The following is a 26,714-nucleotide window of genomic DNA, read 5'->3' as shown; positions in this document are numbered from 1 at the left end:
GACAGTTTTGTTCAGGAAACAAAACAATACATTTTACACAGTACAAACAGTTATTTCAGAGGTCATAATTTCTGAAGTTACTAAAAATAGGTGACTATTGTATCACAGTCTCATCTCGAAAGTAAAAAATAAAGTCAGATATATATGCCATCTTTTAAAAGTATTCAGAGATGTTCTAGAAGAGGAACATGAAAGGCAGGGAAGTACTAGAGGGGTATGAGTTTATTCAATTTGTGTTGTAATTTATTTTTTCTGACATTGGCTCTCCATCTCAGTGAGTATACAAGTATTAATATCTCCACAGGCTGGAAAATCTTCACAGTTAAAAAAAAAACTCTCTATGATTGTTAGAGAGATAGGCCTATTTTGTTTAATAAACAGTAATACGTACTAATACAAATGTATCTGGTGTTTCTAAAGTAATATAAAGATCTTTATTTGTACACTGAACTGCCTCCTTTCATTGATTTTTGTTTGTTTTTGTTTTTATTTTTGAGACAGGGTTTCCTCTGTGTAGTCCTGGTTGTCTGGGAACTCACACTGTAGACCAGGCTGGTCTCAAACTCAGAAATCTGCCTGCCTCTGTCTCCAAAACATCATCAGATCCTACTACAAAAAGGCTATACTCAACAAAACTGGAAAACCTGGATAAAATGGACAAATTTCTAGACAGATACCAGATACCAAAGTTAAACCAGGATCAGGTTAATGATCTAAACAGTCCCATATTCCCTAAAGAAGTAGAAGCAGTCATTAATAGTCTCCCAACGGAAAAAAACAAACAAACAAAAAAAACAAACAAACATTACATTACTTGTTTGTTTACTTTTACTTTGGAAATGAAGTGTAAGAAACTTACTTATGTGTGTGAAAATGATTAGTTCCTGCAATTCTGGATGTTCGTGTGGTTGTACCAGAGTCATCTGACAGCATTTCAATGAGTCTCAAACACTAAATTACAAAAGATACAAGTTTCATCGGTGATCCTCAGTCAGGCATCCTCAGTATTGATGCCCAGCTAGATGTCCAGAGAGTGAAATAGATTTCAAACTGTTACCAATGATAGGAGTAAGTATATACAAAATTAAGAGTAAATTTCTATGGATTGTTTCCACACTGGTAGTGAAGAGTGAAGGAATAACAAGAATATTCTGTTACAATATTTCTACTTTTGCCACCATTTCATGGTTCCTTTATCATACTTACCTCAAAAAAGCCTGGCCCCTAACAGGCTAAAGCCTATCTTGATTTTGATGTAATGAATATTTTGGGTAAATCTTTTTCAAAGTATCCTAAAGAGTCAACAATCATACCTATGTTGTTTTACCTTCTGTCTTAGTTAGGGTTTCTAATTCGTTGATAAAATACCAAGAATAAAAACAGCATGGGGAGGAAAGGGTTGATTTTGATTTTACTTCCACAGCACAGTTCATCATTTGAGGAACCCAGGACAGAAACTGAAAAGGAAAGAAGCTTAGAAGCAAGAGCTGAGGCAAAAGCCATGGAGGGTTGTTGCTCACTAGATTGTATCATGTTTTGGTCACCCAGGATCATCAGACTAAGGGTGACACTAGACCAATGGTGAACTAGACCATCCTACCTCAGTCAGCAATCAAGAAAATGCACCACAGGCTTGCTAACAGGCCAATCTAGTGAAAGTATTTTGTCAATTGAGGTTTTATCTTTCTATATGTTTCCAGGTTTTATCAAATTGATTTAAAACTAACCAGCACAACTGCTACAAATATAATGATAGTATTTAAGCATTATATCAATTACTATTAGGCAAGATAGAAGATACCCAATGTGGTTTATTCTCTGCCCTTTGGTCAATTATCTAATAACTGAAGTCTGCTTTATAAAAAAAAAAACAAAAAAAAAAAAACAAAAAAAAAAAACTTTTAAATAAGGGGTGAAAGTTGAATTAGTCTAAAGGTATAAGAATACTTACTCAAAAGGTAGTTTGTTGTGTCTCCTTGGCAAAATAATGGTTGTAGCATCTATGATTTCTCTAGGCACATATTTGTGGCCAGTGTTACAGTACCAGGCATGCAGAGTTCTTTTCTTTGGAGCATGCCTTAAGTCCCACTTAGAAGGATGATGGTTACCCCATAACAGTCATGTTACTCTTGCACCAAGATATTGTTTCATATTTCACCACACCAGTCATTATTGTAGCTCACAGGGTTGCAATTGAGTATAACTATCGACTAAATTTTCCCCCAGTATCTTCAAAACACCTTATAGTTCTATTACAGCTAGCCAGCAAGGAGAAAGCTTCCAGGATACATCAGTTTGTGATATATGTCCCTATGTCCTGTGATCAAAGTGGAGTGTCTTCATCAATTGACACAATAAATTATCAAGATTATCAAGAGCATTGGCCATAGTTATAAATGTTTGGGGATCTGAGGGAATTTCTTAGTAACAACTTGGTAAGTACTCATAGTTTTAATGAAGACATTATGTCTTTTTAAAACTATAAATGACTAGAGATAGTAAACCCAAGATATAAAAGAAACGAATGAAGATGTGTTTTCATCTTTAAATGCACAAAATATTTGTATTTTTCATTAACTTTGATTTGTTTCTAGGTTCCATAATGTTACAATGGATCTTATTCAAAAGAGTTTAGTAAAACACTTTATGCACAAAATAAAATCTATTTTTCGCAATGAAAAATGTACCTCAGAACTCACATTATGTTATTATTATAGATTTTAAACAAATATTAAAACTTTGAGTTCTCACTTGTGGTTAGAATAAAGAATTAAAATCTAGTTTCTGCTCACAGCTGCTGTCAATTTTGAACAAAGGGTAAATTTAGTACTGGGTGGTAGCACCAGGAGATTGAGATGTAAACTGTAACAAAAGCAACCACTGGAATCTGCACTTAGGAGGCTGAGTCACAAGGTTGCTGTGAGGTTTGGGATAGTGTACAGTTAGGATTAGGAACTTGAAGGACAACGTGGACTTACATTCACCTATATTTTTATTACTTTAAATATAAGGAGGTAAGTTCCTCTTAAATACCATCTGTTGTATTGATTTGTTTCTCTGTGGATTCCGTGTGATTCATATTTCTTTTATAAATGCATGCAACATATTCTCACCCAAACACACATACACAATGTCTATTGTAAAATGGGCCCAGGTCACAGTCAGAAGACACTTCACCATTTCTCCTTATTACCCTTTGGAGTATAAATTACATTTCACTTTGTTTCCATTGTGTGAGGTTTTTTTCACATTTTTATTAGATATTTTCTTTATATACATTTCAAATTTCAAATGCTATCCTGAAAGTTCCCTATACACTTCCCCCGCCCTGCTCCCCTACCCACCCACTCCCACTTCTTGGCACTGGCATTACCCTGTATTGGGGCATTTAAAGTTTGCAATGCCAAGGGGTGAGGCTTTTTTTTCCCACTGTTGATTTGGGTGTGTTGTCAAGTTGCTTTTACTATATGTCTACTAACTACATATTTAGATGTTTTCTGCATTTTGTGTACAAAAATATGATAAACAATGTAAGTTTAAAAGGACAAAGAGTGAAAAGTAGAAAAAAGAAAACAGTATATTTGAAGTAAAAGAGCTTGCAGATTGGAACAAATATTAGAAGAACGGGATCATCTAATTAAACATTTATTCATATTTGTTAGCCTTCTGCATTTTTCTCTTATAGATTTGAATTCAGAAATTACTTACTGTTTAAATCGTGGTTTGTTCTTTTCCTATTTGCTTGTAATATTTGTTAACAGATATTAAGTGCATTAATGTCATAACAAAAATATGAAAAATTTTGTTTTAAACATTTAAAAATAATATTTATGAATTATTGCTATGATTTAAAAATTTAAAAGCCCAGTTGTTTAAACATACCAAATAAAGGTTAAGCTGTTCATATTCTATTTTATTGATGTTTGGAAGTGTGTTTTATGTATAATGAACTGCACCTATTTTAAATGAACAGTTTCAAACCTGAGATAATTTTATGCTGGTACACCTGCCAGCACAATCAAGACTCACAAAATTATCTTAACACAAATATTCCCTCTTGGGATTTTTTCACCTGTTATCTATTACCTCATTCCAAGGAGCCAGACATTGTCTGTCATTCAACTTGTTCTGCTATAACCAATTCATCAGTGCTGCCATTTAGAGAATACCATGGGGATGCATTGAGAAGCTGCCTCCAATTGAATAGCCTTTTTTCACTCACACAGTGTTGAAGTTGAGCTATAATAGTAGAATAAAAATAATACCAAGTATAAAGAATGTGAACATTCATGAATTAAATCTCTGAGATGTTGAGGTAGATGAGTAGACCATAGCACCAAGGAGAAGTTTATTTGGAGCAACATGAGCTAGAATAGCATTGCTTGAGGAGTAAATTACCTAATTCCATAGTTCTACCCACTATATTACTGACATGGCTATATAACAGTAATGTGTAAACACAGTGCAACTACGATAGTCAATACACTATCAAATTTACTTTTGAGAGAAGAAATTCAATACAATTTTGATCACAGAACAATACTACATCTAAAATGAGAACCAAGTCATAAATATTTTGTGTGTGATATATGTAGATATGTGTACCATACATGAAGGTATAGTTGCGTTTATTTATGTGTGTTAATGTGGGACAGAGGACAACATTTTGTGTCTTTTGCAATCATTTATGTCAAGACAGGACTTCTCACTGAACCTGGAGCTCATCTATTCTTGAGTGCCTGACCAATGACCTCCAAGGGTCCATCTTTTTAGGGCTGAGTTTGTAGATGCCAGTCAACATTACTAGATTTTTTTTTCTTTTTTCTTTCTTTCTTTCTTTTTTTTTTAAGATTTATTTTTAGGAATCCAACTAAAGTCCTCATGCTTATACAACAATCTTTCTACTGACTGATTCAGTACCCCAGTGCTGTCACTCAAGTGTTGAAAGCTCCATAAATCATTCATGCCACTAATATTTATGAGATAGACGAGGAAATGTGTAAATTTTTCTTGCCTATTATGTTCCAGTCATCTTACTACTTTATATGAGGAATCATTCCCGTATTTTCATAGAACTAATCACTCTTTTATTTTTATAGAACTTATTATCATTTTTTACTTTGTACTTTTCAAATATAAAATACAATTTGAACCATAAATTGTAATAAATACTATGTTGAAACTCTTCTAAGATATACATGTTTGTAGAGATAGTTTGTTTCTATTTATTTTAGAAATCGATCATGAATCCTGCAATTTTTATGTCATCTGACTCTACACCAATTTCAGTGCCCACTGTGTGAAATATATCAGATTCATGAATTTTTCTTTTATTTCACATAGAAAATGAAACACTTAGAAATTTATTTTAACTCATTTCAAAAATATGTGCATGAGCACACTTTTAAGTAAAATTTTAAAGTTCATTTTATTGTTTGAGGAATTCATACCTGCGTGCATATAAAGAGTTTGATTAAACCCATCCCAATCTTTCCCTTCTAAATGATCTCCCAGATATCCTCCATTTTTCCCTCTGCACTTCATGTGCTTTCTTTTTCAGTCCATTGATTCTACTTAGTATTACCTGTACAGGGACATGTGTAAGACTATCCACTGGAACAGATTGGACATCTATACCACACCCCAGATGGCTCAGTGATCACTATGGAACAGGGAGTGCGTTTTTTTAAGCTTCCTCTTTTAAAAGTAAGAACTAGAATGCACTAGCCAGGTGCCTTCCTTTTCAGCCATAAGACAGTTTTGTGTTCCCTCTGACTGATCTTTAAGCTTGCTGCTTCCTGCCTGTAGGCCAGTGATTTTCCTCTAACTACAGACACCAACTCTGTGATTGAACCACAGAGAGTTCTCTGCTCTTGGGCTTTCATTTATAGCACTTGTAATTACAAAATCTTCCCTCCTTTGAAATGAAATCTTGGGGAAAAAAAAGTCTGTTCAAAGTTAAAGTCTGAAATGTATGCTTCAAATAGTGTGAGGCTGGGAAGCCATGGTACCAGAGGGAATAAGCCTGGCACAAGAGTGGTGTTGAGATGTGTCCATACCCAGGAAAACTTGTCCTGAGATCAGCATGGGTAGGATCACTGCCCTCATGCCCTGTACCTGTATGTCCTGGCACATACAGTTCTGTGACCCTACCTTTGTACAATGGAGATGTCACATAGCTCGGTGGCCAAGTTAAACTTTCTCTTAGCTTATAGTGTCCTGTACCACGTCACCTTTATATTCCTTTTGCAAGATTCCTCCCTATGCAAATGTGGTATCTCTGGTCCTGACCAATGATATGCACTCACCTTAATAGCCCCTACTCATGCCCCAAAGATTTACCTAGCTTTTGTTCACCCCCTTCCCTTTAAAATGAATGACCTCACTGAAACTGCCTCCTGAGAGTCTATCATAATCATGCTTATCACTTCCCGCAATTTGTTAGCTCAAGGCTGTCTGTCTTGCTTTTCATCTCAGGAACCACCAGTATGACTCAATCATGCTGGCATGAGCAGGAAATTGGAGTCTGAATAACAGCATTGAGACCACCAGCATGCCCAAGAGGAAGGGGAGCCATTAGCTTCACCTGATATCATCTTCCCATAAGGAGGGTTGACAGTCTGATTTTTCCTATTTTCTTTTAATTTGGTTTACCTCCTCATGAGATACTAGGCACAGTAAAAGAGCAAATGAAACCTTCTGATCAACCATATGCCTTGGTGTTGGGAGAAGGCCCCCAGCCCTCTGCTCTGACTCTGATAGTGCACACCCACATTGGTGTCAGCTATAATCCCTTATCTTTTACTCTAAAAAAAAAAGAAAGAAAGAAAAAAAAAGAAAAGAAAAGAAAGAAAGAAAAGGTTAACAAGTCAAAGGGCCCAGATCATTCAGATATAGATACCTATTAAAAATGTTAAGAGAATTTTACCCATTCTATGGTTACACATTGCTCCTGAAAAAAATAAAAAAGGAAATTCTAATAATTTTTAAGGATAAATGATATGTTTACAGAAATTAATTGCTGAATTAAGTCATCCTATATATTTTAAAGATATGTTAACCTTAGATTTAATCAGAAATATGTTGTACTGGGAAAGAGGATTTACTGGCTTGCTTTCAATAGGTGTCTGTCTTAGTCAGGGTTTCAATTCCTGCACAAAACATCATGACCAAGAAGCAGTTGGGGAGGAAAGGGTTTATTCAGCTTACACTTCCACATTGCTGTTCATCACTAAAGGAAGTCAGGAATGGAACTCAAGCAGGTCAAAAGCAGGAGCTGGGGCTGGCGAGATGGCTCAGAGGTTAAGAGCATTGACTACTCTTCAGAAGGCCATGAGTTCAAATACCAGCAACCACATGGTGGCTCACAACCATCCTTAATGAGATCTGATACCCACTTCTGGTGTGTCTGAAGACAGCTACAGTGTACTTATATGTAATAAATAAATACATCTTAAAAAACAAACAAAAAAAAAAAAACCAGGAGCTGATGCAGAGGCCATGGAGGGATAATCTTTACTGGCCAGCTTCCATTGGCTTGCTCAGCTTACTTTCTTTTTTTTTTTTTCCATTTTTTATTAGGTATTTCGCTCATTTACATTTGCAATGCTATACCAAAAGTCCCCCATAGCCACCCACCCCCTCTCCCCTACCCACCCACTCCCCTTTTATGGCCCTGGCGTTCCCCTGTACTGGGGCATATAAAGTTTGCATGTCCAATGGGCCTCTCTTTCCAGTGATGGCCGCCTAGGCCATCTTTTGATGCATATGCAGCTAGAGTCAAGAGCTCCGGGGTACTGGTTAGTTCATAATGTTGTTCCACCTATAGGGTTGCAGATCCCTTTAGCTTCTTTGGTACTTTCTCTAGCTCCTTCATTGGGGGCCATGTGATCCATCCAATAGCCGACTGTGAGCATCCACTTCTATGTTTGCTAGGCCCAGGCATACTCTGACAAGAGACAGCTATATCAGGGTCCTTTCAGCATAATCTTGCTAGTGTATGCAATGGTGTCAGCATTTGGAAGCTGATTATGGGATGGATCCCCGGATATGCTAGTGTCTACATGGTCCATCCTTTTATCTCAGCTCCAAACTTTGTCTCTGTAACTCCTTCCAAGGGTGTTTTGTTCCCACTTCTAAGGAGGGGCATAGTGTTCACACTTCAGTCTTCATTTTTCTTGAGTTTCATGTGTTTAGGAAATTGTATCTTATATCTTGGGTATCTTAGGTTTTGGGCTAATATCCACTTATCAGTGAGTACATATTGTGTGAGTTCCTTTGTGAATGTGTTACCTCACTCAGGATGATGCCCTCCAGGTCCATCCATTTGGCTAGGAATTTCATAAATTCATTCTTTTTAATAGCTGAGTAGTACTCCATTGTGTAGATGTACCACATTTTCTGTATCCATTCCTCTGTTGAGGGGCATCTGGGTTCCTTCCAGCTTCTGGCTATTATAAATAAGGCTGCTATGAACATAGTGGAGCATGTGTCCTTCTTACCAGTTGGGGCATCTTCTGGATATATGCCCAGGAGAGGTATTTCAGCTTACTTTCTAATAGAACCCAAGACTACCAGCCCAGAGATGGTCCACAAAAGGCACCTTTCCTCCTTGATCACTAATTGAGAAAATGCCGTACAGCTGGTTCTCATGGAGGCATTTTCCCCACTGAAGCTCCTTTCTCTGTGATAACTCCAACCTGTGTGAAGTTGACATATAAAACCAGCCAGTACAATTGGCCCCTTGTCAACTTGACACACAAACACATCACTATTAAGCCTCAACCCTTACTTTCTTATTCATCCCCAAGATCTAAATAATTTTAAAAGCCCCACAGTCTTGTATATTAAAGTTCAATCCCTTTAAAATGTCCAATAACTTTTAAAATTCAAAGTCTTGTAACAGTGGGCTCCACTAAAATACTTTCTTCCTTCAAGAGGGAAAAATATCAGGACACAGTCACAATCAACAGCAAAATACAATCTCCAACTATCCAGTGTCTACGATCCAACTCATGATCTTCTGGGCTCCTCCAAGGGCTTGGGTCACTTCTCCAGCCCTGCCCTTTGTAGCACACACCTTGTCTTCTAGGCTCCAGCTGCCTGTACTCCATTGCTGCTGCTCTTTTTGGTGGTCATCTCATGGTACTGGCATCTCCAAAACGCTACTGTCTTCCACTGTAACTTGTCTTCAACAATAGTCTCTCATAGGCTCTCTTCATGATGCCAAGTCTCAACTCCTTTGCATGATCCCTTCAGTCCAGGGCCATCAATTGCAACTGAGGCTACACCTTCACCAATGGCCTTCCATTGCCTCTCACAGTGCTGAGCCTCAGCTGCTCTGCATGACCCCTTCATGCCTTCAAAACCAGTACCACCTGGGTAATTCTTACACATTACTAATTCCAGCACAATGTTCAACCTTGTCTTATCGCTGCAAAACAGCCTCTGTGATCTCAAAAAAACACTTCCCAGAAGATGTTACCTCAATGATGCTGGTCTCTTCTTAATCACTGCTTATTTCTTAGCTCCAGCTAACCAGCATCAATATTCCCAGTAATGCAAAGCTTTTGCTTTAGTAGATCTGGTATCTTGTTAATCACAGCTGATCTTCAGTCCCAGCTAACCAGAACCACAGAATCTTCACAATCAATATAGCAATGGCCCTGATAAGAGTCTTTAATCTTCACTCTGAAATTTCACAAGCCAGGCCCCCATCTTTTGCACTGTCCTCAACATTATCTTCCAAGCTCCTACACAACATCCCACAGTGCTCTTAACACTGAATGGATCTTCTAGCCCAAAGTTCCAAAGCCCTTCTACAGTCCTCCCCAAATCCTGGTCAGGTTGTCACAGGAATACTCCACTATGCTGGTACCAATTTGTACTGAATGGTTTTGTGTGTCAACTTGACACAGGCTGGAGTTATCACAAAGAAAGGAGCTTCAGTTGGGGAATGCCTCCATGAGATCCAGCAGGCATTTTCTCAATTAGTGAGCAAGGGAAAAAGGCCCCTTGTGGGGACCATCACTGGACTGGTAGTCTTGGGTTCTATAAGAAAGCAAGCCATCTTCTGAGATCTTCTTTAATTTCTTTCTTCAGAGACTTGAAGTTTTTATCATACAGATCTTTCACTTCCTTAGTTAGAGTCACGCCGAGATATTTTATATTATTTGTGAATATTAAAAAGGGTGTTCTTTCCCTAATTTCTTTCTCAGCCTGTTTATTCTTTGTGTAGAGAAAGGCCATTGACTTGTTTGAGTTAATTTTATATCCAGCTACTTCACCGAAGCTGTTTATCAGGTTTAGGAGTTCTCTGGTGGAAATTTTAGGGTCACTTATATATACTATCATATCATCTGCAAAAAGTGATATTTTGAGTTCCTCTTTTCCAATTTGTATCCCCTTGATCTCCTTTTGTTGTCGAATTGCTCTGGCTAATACTTCAAGTACTATGTTGAAAAGGTAGGGAGAAAGTGGGCAGCCTTGTCTAGTCCCTGATTTTAGTGGGATTGCTTCCAGCTTCTCTCCATTTACTTTGATGTTGGCTACTGGTTTGCTGTAGATTGCTTTTATTATGTTTAGGTATGGGCCTTGAATTCCTGATCTTTCCAAAACTTTTATCATGGATGGGTGTTGGATTTGTCAAATGCTTTTTCTGCATCTAACAAGATGATCATGTGGTTTTTGTCTTTGAGTTTGTTTATATAATGGATTACATTGATGGATTTTCGTATATTAAACCATCCCTGCATCCCTGGAATAAAACCTACTTGGTCAGGATGGATGATTGCTTTAATGTGTTCTTGGATTCGGTTAGCGAGAATTTTATTAAGGATTTTTGCATCGATATTCATAAGAGAAATAGGTCTGAAGTTCTCTATCTTTGTTGGATCTTTCTGTGGTTTAGGTATCAGAGTAATAGTGGCTTCATAAAATGAGTTGGGTAGAGTACCTTCTACTTCTATCTTGTGAAATAGTTTGTGCAGAACTGGAATTAGATCTTCTTTGAAGGTCTGATAGAACTCTGCACTAAACCCGTCTGGTCCTGGGCTTTTTTTTTTTGGCTGGGAGACTATTAATAACTGCTTCTATTTCTTGGATTGGCAGGATCAACATTGTAAAAATGACTATCTTGCCAAAAGCAATCTACAGATTCAATGCAATCCCCATCAAAATTCCAACATAATTCTTCAACGAATTAGAAGGAGCAATTTGCAAATTCATCTGGAATAACAAAAAACCTAAGATAGCAAAAACTCTTCTCAAGGACTGGAAATCAGTCTGGCGGTTCCTCAGAAAACTGGATATAGGACTACCGGAGGATCCAGCAATACCTCTCCTGGGCATATATCCAGAAGATGCCCCAACTGGTAAGAAGGACACATGCTCCACTATGTTCATAGCAGCCTTATTTATAATAGCCAGAAGCTGGAAGGAACCCAGATGCCCCTCAACAGAGGAATGGATACAGAAAATGTGGTACATCTACACAATGGAGTACTACTCAGCTATTAAAAAGAATGAATTTATGAAATTCCTAGCCAAATGGATGGACCTGGAGGGCATCATCCTGAGTGAGGTAACACATTCACAAAGGAACTCACACAATATGTACTCACTGATAAGTGGATATTAGCCCAAAACCTAGGATATCCAAGATATAAGATACAATTTCCTAAACACATGAAACTCAAGAAAAATGAAGACTGAAGTGTGGACACTATGCCCCTCCTTAGAAGTGGGAACAAAACACCCTTGGAAGGAGGTACAGAGACAAAGTTTGGAGCTGAGATAAAAAGATGGACCATGTAGAGACTGCCATATCCGGGGATCCATCCCATAATCAGCTTCCAAATGCTGACACCATTGCATACACTAGCAAGATTATGCTGAAAGAACCCTGATATAGCTTTCTCTTGTCACAGTATGCCTGGGCCTAGCAAACATAGAATTGGATGCTTACAGTCGGCTATTGGATGGATCACATGGCCCCCAATGAAGGAGCTAGAGAAAGTACCCAAGAAGCTAAAGGGATCTGGAACCCTATAGGTGGAACAACATTATGAACTAACCAGTACCCCGGAGCTCTTGACTCTAGCTGCATATGTATCAAAAGATGGCCTAGGCGGCCATCACTGGAAAGAGAGGCCCATTGGACACGCAAACTTTATATGCCCCAGTAGAGGGGAACGCCAGGGCCAAAAAAGGGGAGTGGGTGGGTAGGGGAGTGGGGGTGTGTGGCTATGGGGGACTTTTGGTATAGCATTGGAAATGTAAATGAGCTAAATACCTAATAAAAAATGGAAAAAAAGAAAGAAAGAAAGAAAGAAAGAAAGAAAGCCAGTGGAATCAAGCCAGTAAAGAACATCCCTCCATGGCCTCTGCAACAGCTCCTGCTTTTTCACATGCTTGAGTTCCAGTCCCAACTTCCTTTAGTGATGAACAGCAATGTGGAAGTGTAAGCTGAATAAACCCTTTCCTCCCCAACTGCTACTTGGTCATGATGTTTTGTTCAAGAATAGAAACCCTGACTAAAACAGAGGATATGCTCCTTTTTAAAGAAATGTTATGGATTCCTTCAAAATTAATTAAGATTAGATTTGATCAGAAGAAACATCCTAATACCATGGCTGGTGACACTGAGAGAATGAAGCTCTCTCTGACTTTATTCTTAGAACTAAAGCAAACTTAGAAAAAAAATTCAAAAATACTATTTGAGATGATATGCCTTCTGAGAGCAGGTTTGCCTGCCAAGCCCTTAAAGGTAAACACTATGATAGATGGGTTGTGTTCTCTGTATATAGCTGACTTTAGGATTCATATCAGTCATGTATTCACTACCACACATATAATTATTTTGGTAAGGAAACAAATAGAAGAGTAGCAATTAACCAAAATTACAGACCTTTACAAAACAGACAGAAGCTATGTTTCTCTAGTGGCAAAAGGACTTTCACTCTCCATTTGTCACAGACCATGACCTAATATGAATGCATGAGTACTAAAAAGAAGATGCTCACTTGTCGTCAGTTCTTCCTGGATGTAATATTCTTTCATATTCTAGGGTTCCATCAAGGAGGTCCCCATTAGTGTTAGTCATTATGTCTTCTTAGAATTCTTTAGAATTTCCAATACTTGTCTTAGTTTTAGAAGTTGAGAGGAACATTGAATGTATGTATGTATTTTGCAAACTAGCCATCAATCTGTTGTTTTGGTTAGAACTGCACAATGACCATGTGTAGTGTGTGTAGTGTGTGTGTGTGTGTGTGTGTGTGTGTGTGAATGTGTGTATTAAGAACTTACCCCAAGATAAGCCTTTAACAATATAAATTTTGTAAATTAATAATACAATTTGCATTATTTATGTTTAATCTTAGGAGAATTAGTAAATGTCATTTCAGTGAACAGTTGATAGTTTAGTAAACGTTAATGAAAAAAATCTTCACAGTTTTCACTGGTAAAGTAAATATAGATGCAGATGGTAAATTCTGAATAACAATCCCGTGTTGTCCAGTGAATAAAAACATGTGTTTATAATCTTGGTCAGCGACAGGTTAATTCAAAGCAAAAATATACAGTCATTCAATAGCTCATAATATATTTTTAAAAAGTGAATCCTGTCTGCGCTTAACTTTAGAGTTTCAATCTCATACAGACAGGATCTTTAGCAATACCACAGTCATTTATTTTCCATGTTTTGAATGAACTTTTATGTGACTGCATTTTGCTTGCATTTTCAAATTATTATCAGGCTATTAAAAACCCTCAAAAGAAGAATTAAATTGCATTTATACTCTGCCAAATAATTTTTTGGGGTTAAGCAAAGTTATAATATAATGCTCTTCTGTTCATTACTGTAATTTTAAACAAATGGGTCAATTCTGGTATGAGCTAAATATTTATCTCTCACAACTCCTAGAGTTATTTTTATATTTATTATTGTTATATTTAGAGGTTCATATTTAGATGGACATTTTGGGGGATGGAGCTCTTATAAGTGAAATTGGTGTCACAATAAAGAGACTATGGTCTGTTCCCTCCAATGAGAAGTTGCCATCTGTTATCCTAGAGGCAAACTGTAACCATATACTGATGTCCTAGTGTCCTGGAATTTCTCCAGTGGAACACAAGCAACCTGCACTAGTTATAGGCCAGCCAGCCTTATCTTACTGTCTGAGCAACTCTAACATAGTAAGACAGGGAGTGCTGCAGTGCTTACTCTGGGGATGCATATTTAGCTGTGGAATTGCACGACAACAAGATGATTCTATGTTAATAGTATGAACAATAGCCTTCTATACACAATTATGCTTATTGAAGTGTATTGCTGGTATTCAAATAAAAAGAGTACTATTGCTTTCCATGGTTTGATGTAATTACAATAATTTATAACAGAAGTAAAACATGTTACCATTTGTAATTCGCTAAAGGGTTATACTTTAAAGTCTGTCTATTGCATTTTGAAAAAAATCTTGAAATATTTGTCAAATGTTCCCATGTTTAGTGGTCATTAATTGAATTAATGGCTTGATTTAATCATTTTAAATGATTTCTTTGAATGTATAGCTACACTAAAATAATTTGTTCTTTATCTTAACATTACATTTTTTTTTTTTTAGTTTATGTTACAGAGTAAAATGTTATTCTTACATGTCCTTTTGACAAACGGAAAGTTTACTATGCTACAAGTGGCCGGAGAATAAAAGAATAATTAACACTTCCTCAATTTGCATGCCTCTTATATATTGTGAAAGAACCCTGCAATATTATCACCACGTGGTAAAAATATTTATGTTACCTTTCAAGTTATGTGAATTCTTCTTTAAATGAGATGAGAGCAGGGTTTTTTAATATGATGAAAATCATGCCTCTATTACACAATTGGGCATATCTTGTGAGGCTGATCATTACTGTAGCTTATTTAGCTCACAGCTGGATAAGAGTAATGACTATTTTTATCTTCTGGTAGTATGCATAGAGCTTTCCAAAGCTATAAGAGCTATACAATGGCGATGAAGCTTCCAGGTCAATGGCTGGTTGATTTTTTTTTTTCCATAAGCTATGTATCAAGTGTATGATGTCTTCAGAAAGAGTAACTTACTATCATGTTCTAGAGGACAAAGAAGAGCAATGGATTTTAATATTTTTCTATCTATGTGGCCTTATTGGCTGATGATTCCAATAGAGATAAACCATTCCTAGTAAAGGGGTTTTAAATTGTGAAGCTGTGATGACAAATACAGGCATTGTTGCTCATTTTAGAGTCACTCAGTTTCAAGTATTTTTACATATGAATATGCTTATATTTTAGGCAGCTTCTTCTACTGTAGTTTATCATATGACATTTCCAGAAGAGACTACTTAGTGTAGTTATAACATACAGTATGCTGTCTTCTACTCTGTACTCTACCCCACCTCCACTGTAATCTTTTCCATTCTGTAACTTTCTCTTCTTCTTTAAATCACTGTTCTATGTTCACTTTTTCAGAGACCAACTCCCATGGCCCTGACTAATGAAACATACCTATTTGAAGATTTAAAGCTATCATTCATCCCCAAATGAGGGAAAGCATGTGGTGTTTTTCTTTCCGGGTTACCTCACTGTGGATCATTGTTCCAGATCTGTTCATTACCTGCAAATCCCATAATATCTATTTTCTTAACAATTGAATAATATTCTTTTGTGCCAATATTCTACATTGTACTAGCCATTAATCTGATGATGGGTAGAGCTAATATCTTGAGCACTTATCACAGGGAAAGCATTCATCTGGATGAGTAGTGGGCCCTAGGGACAGACTTCCTAAAGTCCTGTGAATTGCACATAGCATTTAACTACTAAGCGACTTCCCACTCTACTCAGACATGTGCATCTCCCAACTTCAGAGAGACTTCCTTATGTAGAAGATGACAATTTACCCAGACACTCCCAACTGGTTCACATGTAGTGAATAAGAGAAAATGAAACAATACTAAATGAGACATTAATATCCCAGTACCACTCCATAAGCTCTGAGGACTCTGAAGAGTGAGTAGAAATACTGTAAGAAGCAGTAATGTACTGCAAGGAAACTGTTCTCTGGACACAACAGAGAAGATGCACACATGAACATGTAGATTGTCACAGCATACCTAGAGATCTGCACAACTGAAAGCCAGACAAAATTCCAGCCTGGAGAGCTAATTTGGTCAGTCACATTCCTAGCAGAAGAGATGTTGGAAACTGACAGCCACTTAAAGTTGAGGTGATACCTTCCTTAAGGAGCCAGCCTATGTAGTTTCCATATTATTTTGTAGATGGACACAATTTCTAGGCAATGTGGGAAATAGTAGCTAACTCAACTATTAAAAGGAACAGTGAGTGTATGCAGTTGGGTGGGTTTTAAATGTGGTTGGTATATGTATAGAAGGATTGTGAAAAGGGTTGAATATTATAAAAATATAATGAATGATTCTCAAAATGTTAGTTTAAAACACACACAAAAAAAATAAAGTCACCATTAATAAAAGGAAATAGAAGTACTTTTTTGAGATTCTATATTACTCTAGACAGGATGGCTATCCAAGACAACAAACAACCAATACTGAAGATGTGCAGAAAGTTATATAAATGACAGCAACAATTCTATGATATTTTAATTAACTAGTTCAATTTGTATGCATCTATTTCTTTCAACACTGAATTTTTTGACATGTTGTATGTGTGTATGTGTGTGTGTAAATGTGTTTGTGTGTGTGTTTGTGTGTGTGTAAATGTGTTTGTGTGTGTGTTTGTGTGTGTGTGTGTGGTCAAATGAATCTCCTTCAATTTGAAAATTCTAACAGTGCCAAACTTTGGCAAGCCTTGAGTGTAGGTTTCCTCTGTGGATAGATACATCCTTATTTTTACATTTGGGGCTTCGATGTTTACCTCAATTTTTGACCTTATTCATTTCATCTCTTCATTTTCTTTCTTTTATCTCTCAATAACAGCTCAATCTGCTCTTCACTGAACTTGCTAAAACATAATCACATCTTTTCACTCATTATCTTTTGCTTATAAAGATGGATGTTCCTTGTGTTCTATTGTAGTAGTGTTCTTGTGTGTAAGGGCCATAAACACAAAATACCTGACATTCCATTTTTTAGTATGAAAGTCCCACAGGTACACAGTATAGTAAAATACCTTAAATTTTTTATGATTTATTGTCATTTAGTATAAAAAGCTTGAATTAGCACATTTATATTATCCTTTAAATTTGGAATTAATGTACTGAAATTGGTATCACAGATAAATAAAATTCTTACATGCATACGTATCTTCAAATATATAACTATCTTTTGCTCAAGATATTATAAATCATATAAATCACAAAAAGAGTAACTGTGAGGGCAACAAATCACAATGTCTGTCAATAAATGATTATTAGTAATATTAGTTTCCTGTTTTCATTAGCATTTGGATTTTTAACTTTTTGTTTGTTTGTTTGTTTGTTTGTTTGTTTGAGAGAAGGTTTATCTATATAGCCCTGACTGCCCTGGAACTCATTTTGTAGACCAGGCTGGCCTCAAACTCAGAAATCTGCCTGTCTCTGCCTCCCAAGTGCTGGGATTAAAGGCGTGCGCCATCATGCCTCAACTTATTTTTTTCAAATATTTTTCTTCAGCTTTGAAGAGTACAATACATTTTACATTCATAGTGATGGTTTTAGTGTTGAGAAGAACATGATCTTCACTAATTAGCATTCAGAATAGTGTCAGGAGAGAATCCTTCAGGAAATATATGCTATTATTATGTATAAAAAATATTACTTGTATTTTAATGGTCATCTCCCAAATAACCTACTTATAAGTTATATGTAAACCTAGAAAAAAAAATCTTCTCACATAGAAACAACTCTGTGTAATTAACTATACTTGGATTTTGCATACTTATAGTTTGTGAAGAACAATTCAATTATTTCCTAATTTGGCTTATATTTAATAATGTACTTCAGGAAGTATTCCTCCTAGGAAAAGTATTAGGTAATTTAGCAGTATTGAAATATAAGATAGATGTTAAGGAGTGAATGCTAAGTAACATGGCTTTAATCTCAAAGCTCAGGAGGCAGAAAACCAGAGCCCTGTGAATTTCATATTAGCCTAGTTTATAAATACTGAGATCCAGGCTAGCCAGGGCTACATAGTGAGATCCTGTCTCCAGATATGCATATATATGTATATATAATTGTATCTTCTCCCACTGAGGCCAGATAAGACAGTTCTCTGCTACATATTTCCCAGGATCTCAGACCAGCCTGTGTATGCTCCTTGTTTGTTGGCCCACTCTCTGGGAGTTCACAGGGCTCCAGCCTACCTGAGACTGTTGATCTCCATTGGGGTTGCCATCCCTTTCAGCTCCTTCTTGTCTATTGGGGATTGCTCCTGCAATCTGATTGGCTGGTTAGAATTTCCTAATTGTGGGAAATTAGGATGTGAAAATTATTAGCTAGAATTTTCTTAAGCTATCATTTTCCCACCTAGTGTCCATTCATGGCCCACTATGAAACACACCTCACATCCTTTAGACTGTTAGGTAAAGCCTGGGGAATATATCACTCCTTTAATTAATATATTCTTTGACAATTTATACATGTGTATTATGCATTCTAGTAAGTCTCATTTCTCCACCAAGAGTATATCCATCCCCTACTTCCACCAAACATTCTTGCTTTCTCCCACCAAAACATTATTAAACATCCATGTCTTTTTTTTTTCTTTTTTCCTTTGTGACCCACTGGGTTTAACCTAGGCCAGTTACATGGGAATTAGTGTGCCACTATCTATAGAAGCATGATTAACTCCACATTGGCTACATGCAAAAAAACCAATGATTTACTTTCCTCCAGGAGTCCTAGTCGTCCATTAGTATCCCTGGCAAGAGAGAAATCCATTGAGTTTACATGTCATCTATAGCTGAAAGTTGACTAGTTCAGTATTGTTATGGTCCTGATATAAGTGAATATAGTTGTGATTTCTTTGATTGCACAGTCATATTAGGCCTGTAACAGAGGTTTTCACAGCCCTACTCCCTATGTTTTGGCTCTTTATTTTTCCCACCTCCAATTTTGTGATGGTGTGTTCCATTGAATGCTGAATGTTCTAAAACATTGTTTTCTGGACCACTGACCAGCCATTAGACACTGCATTAATAGACAATCAATGCAAAGAGAATTTATTTGATCAAGGATGACAGCACTAGTATGTGGTTTAAATTTAAATGTTTCAGAAGCAACCAAACAAGTCTGATTAGCCAGACAAATTTAGTCAGTTCATCCCTAATGCTTATGACTTACCCAGTAAAGAACATTTGATGATATCCATACTAGAAAGCATGAATTCTTATGCATCAGGTCACAGATCTAATCAGGTATTGTTGTTTACCCCCTTAACAGTCCTGTCATTATTGTACCATAGTACACACTGATTGCTTAGAGAATTGGTGTTTTAACATTCAAAGTCTACAGGCAAGCAGAATCACTATTGAATTTAATCCTCCAACTGTTGACAACAATTTCTAGTACTCAGATTCCTAGCTGTCAGGGATGAAGTCCCTATTTGAGTTCCAGTATGATCTTTCTGTATTCTGCAACCAAGGTGTATAGTGAGGTTACCAACTGTATGTCACACCTGTCCTTGATTGCTTTCTGATGCTGTGATAGAAACACTGATGAAAAACAACTTGGAGTGGAAAGGGTTTGTTGGTTGGTCATCCATGTCACAGTCTATCATTGAGATTTGTTAGGCCAGGAACTCAAGCATGAACCTGGAGATAGGAACTGAAGCAAAAACCACTGAGGAATACAGATTGCAGGCTTGTTTCATCTGCTTGCTAGGCTACTTTTATTTTACAGTGCAGGCACACCTTTTCGACTTTTAAGTAAAACCTCTGGAAAGTGTTTGTAACAGATCACTAAATTACATCAACCCAATAGGTAATAATGTTATCAGAAGGCACCTACAATCTATATTAGAGTATTCCGTGCATACTTTCAATTTTGTTACTTGATGCCATGATCAATGGCTTTTTTTTCCTTTTCCATTTTTTATTAGGTATTTAGCTCATTTACATTTCCAATGCTATACCAAAAGTCCCCCATACCCACCCATCCCCACTCCCCTACCCACCCACTCCCCCTTTTTGACCCTGGCATTCCCCTGTATTGGGGCATATAAAGTTAAAGGCATTGATATATAACCATCTTTGTTTTTCTTGTTTTATAATCATAAGAGCTCCTGTAATCACATTCAGAGTAAAATATGCCATCTATGGCAATGTGCTCAATGTCTCCATACCATTGTCCCTTTAATTTGGATCAGAATAGTTTTTTTTTCCCCTTGTGTTAACAGTTTTCATTTTTGTTCCATTCACTCTGCTCCCTAGTCCTCTGAATTGTGATGTTCTCCTTTTCATTGTGTAAGATTCACAAAGGTGCTATATCAAAATAATTAGTTTAGTCTTCATTTACTGGGAATCTATCTTGTTTTTAAATACAGACTTTATCACTTCCCTATGGAAAGTATTTCCATTACCTTTCTTAGTGGGATACCTTTATGACTGCTCATTTTTTTCATCTTCTTTCATGGTCATCTTAATGTATCCTTCTCCCTATATCACTTAAAGTTCTATCTGCTTTTAAGAGTGTTTTCATATAGATTTGCATTCATTGATTTATTTCACAAATATTATGGTATTGAAACATTTTAGTGTTATGCTAGGAACTGAAATTAGGATAATGCATGTAACATGAAATTCCCTTTGGTCAGAAGGCTAATGTGAGCATGCAAACAGACATCTAAATAATTGTATAAAAGTATAGAGCTTTGTAAGTGCCCTTGGAAGCAAATAATTTTCTATAAACTCACCCGAAGGTACCAACATTCGTTCTCATTTTACCTCTTCCTATTAACTGTATAATGTCGATTTTCTTTTTGGTTTGCACTTACAACATTGTTCTTTACATGCCCTTTATTTTTCAGTTTTAACAAAATACTTATTGTAAATATTTACCAAGACCTCTCATGTGAAATTTAAGGTCAGCAAAGTTAATAATCAAGTAACATATGCAATCAACAGTCCTAATAGTTTACATGTTTGTGTCATTGGTTAGTAAATGGAAACAACTTCTGTCCTCTATTTCCCCTCCCTGACTTCTGTTTCATAATTCACCAGTGGCCACACTTACTTCTCTTAACTCTGGTGTCATCCAGACTTATGGTCAAAGCTCTCATTCAAACATTGTAATATGAACTAGTATATCCTTTACTATTGAGATTGTATATTTCAGTTTTAACACAACAAGGTCTAGAATCAACCAGAATACAAACCTCTGGGTAGGTCTGTGAGAGTTTCTAGACTGGGTTAATGGAGGTAGGTAGACAGATGCTGTGTGGGGACAACACTACCACATGCACTGCAGTCTGAAATAAATAAGATAGAAATGAGCCTAGCACCAACACTTATCTCTGTAGATGTCCTCATCACAGACAGAATGTGACCTGCTGCCTTCATCTCCTGTTTCTGTGCCTGCCCTGACATACTGCACTGTACCCTCAAATTGGGAGTCAAAAATAAACCCTTTCTTCAATGTGCCAGTTGGTACATTGCTGCAACAACAAGATAAAGAAATCTCTGATTCCAGATTGTACCCAGTAATATCCACACTCTAACTTCATCAGAGTAAATTATTTAGTAAGAACCCAGACCAAATATCTCTTTTTTTAAACTACTGCTTGACTTTCCATTATATGAAAGCTAAAGTACAAATCCTTTAATCAGTTAATTCATAAAGTAGCTCTTGTTATCCTGTCCACTCATTGTGCGACTCTTCCCTGTTCATTGCTCTGTGTTCACTTTGTCTGTTTAGCTGACAGACTTTTCTTTCATAATTTACATAACCATGATAGTGTATTCTTATCCTCCTAGTTCCTATAAAGAACTGAAGAACAATTTTCCGTTTTCCATTGACTACATCCTATGCAGTCCTTTTTAAATATTTGGTCAACTACTTACCTGACTTTCACTTACATATACACAGACAGTGTTACAATTTTTTCTTATAACTTTTAAATATTTCATGCAACTCAGTTTTATTTATACTTTTCTCCTCAAATATGCATGTATTTATCAAACTCCTTCATAGAGTTGAAACTTAAGAAAAAAGGACAACTATGTATGTGTAGGTTTTATATAATATGTTCCATTATGCAGTGAATGTAAAATGTGCCTCATTGACTTATACGTTATAAGATTGATTGCTAAGTTTATGGGGATGACTAAAGTGATTTCTCTGGTGATGAATGTATTTGGAGGTGTCTTGGATATTAGGAGCTATGATAGAATAGGAGAAAGTAGGTTACTCAGGATATAGACTGGGGGCTGTAGCATAATCTCATCACTGCTTATCTCTGCTTCCTGGACACCATGGTAAGAGCAGCATTTCCCATACACCTGTAAGACACCACAGCCCAGAGATCATGAACCATCAATTGAAGTTTGTTTATATCATTTTCTTATCACAAGGAGAAACTGGGTAATATGTGTCCTGGCTAATATGTGAGATACTAATAACAGCAGATGATAGATACTGTCAGATAATTCATCACAGAAGAGCTCTGTCCCTCAGTGTCACCAAAAACCAACCTAAGAAGCAAACAAGCACACTGCAGTTCTGCAGTAGTCAGTGAATGAAGGCAAGCACTGTCTCCCATCAGCAGGGAGAGCAAAACAATAAAGGGGTCACTGAGTTGGAATATTGTGTCTATTTGCAAGTCAGGACCAACTGGAAACCATTTATGGTCATTGAATCAAATAAGCTAATAGGAAATAGGGCTTTGTGAACTTCCTCCCACTCCTCTATTTCAGTGCCCTCCCACAGAGCACACTGACTGCTGATCCATTTCTCTCACTACAAGTTTGCCAACTTCCCTGTCTCTCTATCATCTTCCTAAAATGTAACTGGCAGTGATGATTCTCCTGTGATCAAGACTGCATTCATAAACTAATTCTACTTGATAATCATTGACTTCCTCCTTGTTTTTATAGATGGCAAAGAATTATATCATCTGCATTCATTTTACCAAGGAACATGACCTTCATCCAGGTCTGATGTGCACAGCCAAGCTTTAAGTTGTTGACTTGTTATTCGTAGGTTCTTACTCTACGCTTAGGTGGTGAGTCTGCATTAAGAATGAGCTTTTCTCTGTATTGCATCCTTTGGTTTTTTATTTTTAGTTCATTACCTAGGCTTCAACTATTCATTTGATAAGCTAAGTTGGAGTAATATATTTCTTCTCATCCCTTCAAACACATTTTTACATTTTATTTAATATATCACATTTTTGTTATTTTCTTTCTTATTTATTAGAGGGGGATGTTATTATATCATATTACATTTCCTTTGTATCACACAAAGGAGAGAAATTAGGCAGAGGCAGCTTTATTCACTTCTATAGCTGTTCATTACCAGTGAAAATAAATGTGATTACTCTTTTAGTTTTGTTTTCTTGTTTGTTTATCTTAGCATTAACTTATATAGCATTGAATGCCTCCACACCCAGGATTATGTGTCTGCACTCAGCTCAGGGAAGTCAGCTCAGAAGAGCTCAACAGAAAGCAACCAATCCAGTACTTTCAAACCACCTCTGTTAATTGTCTATGGGATCTCTCAGTAAAAATTTCCTAAAATTATAGAAAAGTAAAAGATATGCTAAGCAACAACAACCAAAATCTTTTAACAAACATTTTATTCATTAAAATTAAAATATAATTATATTATTTACTACCTTTCTTTTACTTCTTCTTTCAGTCCTTTCACCTTAGTTTTTTTTTTTTTTTTTTTTTTTTCCAAATTTATGGTCTTTTTCCGCTCTCTTAAATTCAGAGTTTAGTTCTATGCAATTTAGGTGACAAGGATTATTTAATTGTAAAATATTGAATAAAGGAAATTATTAATGTTATAGTAATGAACTTTTCTCTATATTTAGTTATATTGAGCCTCTGTATATCAGTTTGGGGTATTATATTCACATTACTGTTATTATTATTACTATCATTATTTAATTATTTCATTTTTAAGTTGCCTGTTTTTTATGATCCTATCATAACTTAGTTAGTTTTATCAATTTGTCAAAAACTAGACTTACCTGGAAAAAGAAATCTCAACTGATAAAATGCCTCCTAGTTTGACTTAGGTCAAATTGCAGGACACGTTTCTTGATTATTAATGATTAATTATTGATGTGGAATGAGTCAATACATTGGGGCAGTCCCACATCTGACCAGGGTATCCAGGGTCATTGAAGAAAGCAAGGGAAGAAACCATGAGGCATATGCTCATAAGCAGCCCTCTTCCTCTGCTTTAGTTTCTGCCTTTGTGTTCCTGTTTTGACTTCCTGCTCTTGATTTCCTCAAGAGCCTGTGATCCTGGATATGTAAGCCAATTAAACTTTTCCTCAACAAGTTACTGTTAATCAGTGTTTCGTTTTGTTGTCTGTTTGGTTTGGTTTGGTTTATGTTTTGTTTTATTTTGTTTATTTTTGCACCATAGTAGAAACCTTGGTAATACATGGGCTTTAAATGGAATTCCATTCTTTTTTCTTTTTTATTTTACACTGTCATTCCCCAATGTTTTGAGGTCATATTCAAAAGTGTTGTGTATATGAAGTTCTGTGCTATATTTTATTCTCACACCACAGCATGTGGTGGCATGTGACAACACAGTGGGATCACATTACTATCACATAAGACACACAATGACAGAAAAACAGGCCATGCTGCTGAGAAATAAATGCATGCACCTCTGCTCAAATTAGTTTATAAATGTACTAAGAATTTATAGTGCAAACAGTATAATCCCTTAATAACGTATGTTTAGAAACTCTTGCTCATTGAACTGAAATTGAAATCTTATTTCACATCATCTACAAAAATGAACTGAGCTTAGAATTGGAACTTAAATGTAAGAACTGCCAAGAACAAAAATGGAGAAGAGCCTGAGAGTAGCCCAAATTCGGATCCAGATCAAGGGGAGGCTCCAAGTCTTGACACTATTACTGATGCTAGGGTACATTTACAGATAGGAGCCTAGTATGTCTACCCTTATAAAGGTCCATTAAGCAGCTGAAAGAGTCAAATGCAGATACTTACACTCAACCAATGGATTGAAGCAGGGCATCTCTGGGGTTGAATTAGGGAAAAGCTGTAAGAAGCTGAGGAGGAGGGAGACCCCATAGAAAGACCAGCAGTCTCAAGTATCCTGGAACCCTGAGATCTCTCAGACACTGAGCCACCAACCAGGCAGCATACACTAGCTGATATGAGCCCCCTGGCACATATACAACACAGGACAGCCTGGTCTGGCCTCAATGAGAGAAGATGCACCTAACCCTTGAAAGACTTGAGGTCCCAGAAAGTGGAGAGGCCTGGTGGGTAGGGATGGGGTTTACATTCTCTTGGAGACAAGGAAGGAGGAATGGGATGAGGAACAGTTGGAGGACAGACAAGTCAGAGGATAAGGACTAGACTATAAAACTGATTAAGTAATAAATAATAACAATAATAATAATATGTGTATTCAAAATATACATAATAATAAAACACTATTACTACTATTACTTAGGGGAAAAAAAGAAAGTATTTTCTATATAACCACTTTATCATTGACTTCTATACTACTGCCCACAGAGTTTATTTATAAAATTAAACAAGATTTAGGGTAGCCTTTAGAATTTTATTTTATATAGTATAATTTTAAATCTGAGTTAATGTATCTTCTGAGGACATGAAATTATCACATTGACGTATTTCTGCATTCCCTGCTAATAGGAGAACCAATCTCAATAGCCAGGATGTAGAATCTATCTTAAGTGTCTGCACCAATGAATAAAATGCTGCAAGGTAGAGGAATGCTAGGGCAGTGAGGCAGGAGTGGGCCAGTGGGTGGGGGATCATCCTTATAGAAATGGGGTTGGGGGAATGGTATAGGGGTTTGCAGAGGGAAAACCAGGAAAGGGAATAATATTTGAAATGTAAATAGACAAAATTGCCAATTTTACAAAAATAAAAAATAAATAAATAAAAAGGTAAGGCAGGTAAACACACACACACACATACACCCACACACACATACACACTCACACATACATATGTTTTTTTTGAATGTAGCTTGGGCTGGTTCTTTCTCCCAGCCCCATGCTAGATTCAGGCTCAAACTATATTAACAAATACATTGGCTATATATATCTAGGCTCTTCTCTAACTAGCTCAAAACTTAATATAACCCATTTATTCTGATCTGCATTCTGCCGTGTGGCTGGTTACCTGTGATGAGGTACAGTACATCTGTCTCATAACTTTTTCCTGGGTGAATCTCTGGGGCCTTACTCTATCCCAGAATCATTCTAGAATCCTTTCTTTCTCCCAGATGTTCTACCATCTATTTTATCCTTTCCTATATGCCACATGTACTTTTTATAAGATATTTTCTTTATTTACATTTCAAATGCTATCCTGGAAGTTCCCTATATACTCTCCCCGCCCTGCTCCCCTACCCACCCACTCCGACTTCTTGGCACTGGCATTCCCCTGTTTTGGGGGCATATGAAGCTTGCAATACCTAGGGGCCTTTCATCCCAATGGTGGCCAATTAGGCCACCTTCTGCTACATATGCAGCTAAAGACACGAGCTCTGGGG

Source organism: Mus musculus, chromosome 3 (genome assembly GCF_000001635.26).
Source record: "Mus musculus strain C57BL/6J chromosome 3, GRCm38.p6 C57BL/6J".
Lineage (NCBI taxonomy): Eukaryota > Metazoa > Chordata > Mammalia > Rodentia > Muridae > Mus > Mus musculus.
Note: the sequence above shows the minus strand (reverse complement) of the source record.